Source organism: Megascapheus bottae, chromosome 1 (genome assembly GCF_031878675.1).
Source record: "Megascapheus bottae isolate mThoBot1 chromosome 1, mThoBot2.hap1, whole genome shotgun sequence".
Classification (NCBI taxonomy): Eukaryota; Metazoa; Chordata; class Mammalia; order Rodentia; family Geomyidae; genus Megascapheus; species Megascapheus bottae.
In genome coordinates, this window is record NC_143509.1 from 103,097,109 (window position 1) to 103,101,769 (window position 4,661).

Genomic DNA, 4,661 nt, shown 5'->3' on the forward strand with positions numbered 1-4,661 from the left:
CCATTCCCCACCCTTACAGATTCACAGCTGGCAGTGCAAGCAGAGGAGAAGCAGCAGCTCCCAAGTGAGTTGCTGCCATCTTGCAGGTGTAGTTGCTGGAGTCTCCCATGCAACGCTCTGAAAAGTCCTCAGCGCTAACACGAGCGGCTCCATCTTGTCATCGTAATTTTAAATATATGACAACACGGAATTGGCACATATCTCCTGAGCCCAGGAGTACTGTGGGCACCTGTTTCTGAGCTGGCAGTGCCTTTCCATCGCACTTGGGTTTCCTCCTCAGAACATTCATGGAGAAAATCGTATGCCAGGGGGTGTCTTCCAGTGGTGGCATCTGTCCCGGGCAATGGGACTGTGGTTCTGTTGGACTGGCTACTTCCCGAGGAGAAGATGCAGAGAGGAGAAGGGCAGGCCAGCTGGTTAGAGAGAGCCTCTCTTGCATTCATTCAACAACACTGGGGCACCTGCCGTGTGGCTGGCAGACACAAGCAGGTCACAGGAGACAGTCTTGGTTTGCAATTCCTCTTATTGTTTTGCTGCCCTCTAACAAGCCAAGAAGTCCTTCTTGGCCTGCATTGTTGGGAAGGCCAGAGAGGTGAGCACTGGTGCTTGGGCTGAGGAGAGAGGGGGGTCAGGGTGAGGATGGGAAGGCATTCGGGAGGAACCAGTATCTGGATTGGTGCCCACTGGATCTGTTTTGGTCCCCTGTTAGTCTCACCCTGACTCCATGACTGTGGGTCTTTCCTGAGTGTTAGTCCCGGGCAGTTCCCAGATGGAGATGCCTGCACTCCTGACTATAGATGGCTGTGGGCTCTGAGGCCAGTTCCTGGGGCTTAGCCTCACCTCTGTCCTTTTCCTGGGAATCTGCTCAGCTCCACACTCTCCTGGGATGGCCCTTGCTATTGGACCTTTGAGGATTAGGAGTTTCTAGGCCTGGCTTCAGTTCTCTTACCTCTTGGAGAATCTCCCCGAGGCTGGCTGGCTGATACCTGGCCCTACTATCCTGAGGTTGGCTGCCTGACACCTCGGCCTGGAGTCCTGTCTGTCCTGTGTGCTGTGATCCACAGTTCTGGCCTCCACCCTCTGGCTTCAACTCTTGCCAGCCGCTAGACCCCTTGGGATCCCCAGCTTGGTTCAGGCTGAACGGGCCTGAAGGTCCCGTGTAGGGGCAGCAATTCCAGCACCTCAATTGTATCCAGGTCCAGAGTGGCTCCACTTCAGGCTGGGTCCTCACTCCCTGCCTGCCTGTCCCCACAGATCACCAACGGAAAGATGTGTGTGGGCTGGAGGGTCCCACACTTGGCCAGAGACCGCAGTTGACACCACAGGCAGCATGTACTCACTCATAAAGAGGAAGACGCATCCGAGAAGCCCAGTGATGTCCTCTGATCTTCGAATGACCAAGCTCATGTGACTGCTGTGTCTGCAGAGGAGGACTAAGGCCAAGTGTCTCCCAGGTGCCACTCAGAAGGAGAACGAGGTAGCCCTGCATCCAAGGGGTCCCTGGTACCACGGCAGACTGAAGGTCCTGGCGGCTCCACGCTGGAGAGCTGCACCCTGCCCCTCCCAGACCATGTCTAGACTATGTCTTGTCCTGGACGGGCCAAGCCCTGGCACTGGAATCTGGGAGGCTGGAGGCAGCTGGTCCCGGGGCCCACTGGGTCCACTGCTCCAGGCATTCCAGAGCTTAACAGCCCTCATTATCTGACCTGAATTCCTCCTGCTGAAATTGAAGTAGACCTCTCGAGCTGGGCCCAGTGCCCACTGGCTGGAGGACCCCGCCCTTGTATGCAGGTGTTGAGGTGCTCAGGGCCAGCCTCTGCTGGCACTGACTCCACGCTCGCTCCAAAGTCCTTAGGCGCTGCACTGTGGGCTGGGTGGAGGGAGTGATGGATGATAGGATGTACCCTGCTCCAGACGCCAGTGACAACCACTTCCTCCATGCGCTTACGCACTGGCTTCCAGCCCGGGGCCCCTGCAGACTGGCTCCAGAAGCTCCCGCGGAGCCTCTTCATCTGGATCCTCACTCACTTACCGGAGCCCCCTCATGGCGCAGTCATTGTGAAATTGTGTTTATCACTGCTTCTGCCCGCTTGTGATCCTGGCGACCCTTGGCTCGACGCGGCCTCATTCTGGCCTGCCTCCCCCAGCACATGCCTTCTCCCTCTGTGTGGGGCCCAGCGTCCTCCTTCTCTTCTCATTGAGGGGTGGGTGGGCACAAATTAACCCCCACAGACAGGGAGGGTTTCTGGGACTGGCCTGTGGCAGGCACCCCAGGTGCATGTGGGAGCACGTGGAAGGGATGAGCCAGCCAGCGAACGGTGGGCTCGTCAGGCTGGAAATGCCAAGAACTAACCTCCTGAGAACAGCCTCCTGCTCCGGCCAATGATTTCCGCCAGTTTTCTTTTTCTTCTCTTTCTTTTTTTTTTCTTTTTTGAGTGATTCGTTTCTTCCCAGTGTGGATTTTCTGTCTCATCCCTTTCCCACCCGTCTCTGGCCTCTCCCCTACCTCTCACTTCCTGTTTTCTGCTTCGCCCCTAAGCTGTTTCAGAAGTCAAAACCTCAAGGGCTGGGGACCATGCCAGCGACTGCGGTCGCTTTCTTCTCCACACAAGAGCCACAGGCAAGTCACGGGAGCTTCCTTCTGCCCCCATCCCACACATGGCAGCCCCCACAGTCCCAGGGCCTGCTGCCTCTGTAGCCCACTTGGCTCCACACCTGCTGGGGCTGGATGCAGGCCAGGCAGTGCCCTCTCCGCCTTTCTTTCCTTCTGCTTGGTCACAGAGCAAATCCACCTGGCAGACCTGGGGAGGTGGGCTTGGCTTTGACTTTGGGCATGTTTTCTGCCACCATTAGGCTCAGAGCCAGCTTTCCCATGTCGAAGTCCACGTTGGTCGTTATTAACCACATCACACTGTCTTTGTTCTGGAGAGCCTCAGACGCCGTGTGGACTCCGGGCTGCTGCCAATGCTGGGCTCTGCCTAGGAAGGCTAGCACCCCAACCCAGGGACTGTCCCGGGACAGAGGCTGAGGGCAGAGGAGAGAAGGACATGACACTACTTGCTGATGCTGTCACGAGAAAGAAGAGAGGAGAGAACTTCCAAAAGAAAACCAGAGATCTGCAAAGCTCCTCACTGCAGGGCCGTGAGCCGCCGACACCACCGAGTGCCATCTGAGCGCCCATCACTCCAAGTCCCCCCCAAGGCGGATGGCGCAGAGATAACACACCTAAAACAGATGTAGATCCACAGCAAACAAGCCAGGGAATGGGCAGAAGCACGAGAGCCTGCTAGCTCACAGGAAGCAACTGGCACAGCTGGCAGAGAAGCGATGAGTTGGGATGCAAGGAAGGAGCTGAGACCTTTCCTAGCCGTCTTCTCAGACGCAGGCCGTGCTTCAGATTCCATCCACAGCTGCTAGGTGCACCAGCCTTCATCTCAGCACAACATGGCTAGAGTGGGACGGGGGGGGGGAGCAGAATGGGAAGAAAGGAGTTGGGGCCTCGGGTAAAGGGCATGCTAGTTCAGGAGGTCCTGGGATGGAAAGCGGAGCTGTGCCTCTGACCACTGGATGTGACGATGACAAATCATTAGAGACTGAGGCTGGAACGGCAGAGCTTTACCACCCTCCCAGGCCCGGAGTCAGCAAGGGAGACTCCAAATGGTTGGCTGGGCCACTTTCTCTGCGTGTGCCAAGTGGGCTTTGTTCCATGCCTCCTCCAGTTCCGGTATCCCTGGTGATCCGTGGAATGTGACTGCCTCATGACTGAGCCAGCATCTTCCCATTCTATGGTGCTAAGGCCCTGAGGCCCGGAGACCAGAGCCTGCCCTGACTCAATAGACATGGCAAAGCCCGGCTGGAAGGAGGACGTCCTCTCACAGCGGCACCTCAGTGGACCCTGTGGTCTTCACTGTCCAAGACACAGACCTTTCCCTGAGTGTATTTTTATTTCTGCATTTGATTTAGTGCCTTTACAAGTACCGCTAATTGTGTGTGTGTGTGTGTGTGTGTGTGTGTGTGTGTGTGTGAGTGTGTGTGTGTGTGTGTGTGTGTGTGTGTGTGTGTACTGATTCTGGGGCTTGACCTCAGGGCCTCAGTGCTGTCCCTTAGTTTTGTGCTCTATCATGAGCCACATCTCCACTTCCAGCTCTTAGGAACGGCTGTTCGGCCCCAGCCCCCTGCAGGCTGCTGTCTCAGCTCAGCCATAGGGACAGATGGGAATTAAATAAAAGGCTCAGATGGCTGCTGGTGGCTCACGCCCATCATCCTAGCTCCTCAGGAGGCTGAGGTCTGAGGATCATGGTTTGAAGCCAGCCTGGGCAGGAAAGTCCATGAGACGCTTATCTCAGGTCAAAGAGCAAAAGCCAGACATGGAGCTGTGGCTCTAGCTTTAGAGCACTAGCTTTAAGCCAAAAACAAAAAACAAAACAAAAACAAAACCCCTCAGGGTCAGTGCCTACACCCTGAGGTCAAGCCCCAGAACTGGCACAAAAAATAAAAAAATGAGTGGCTCAGTTTGTCTTGTAGAAGAGAGGGAAGCAAGCCCCTCCCCCCTTTTCCTTGGAGCAGTTCCCCTGCATAGACTCTCTCCTCTCTTTGAAATAGGAACAAGACTAGATTGGCACTTTAGTGGCAAGACTGTTGTCCTTGGGGTCTAGAAGCCA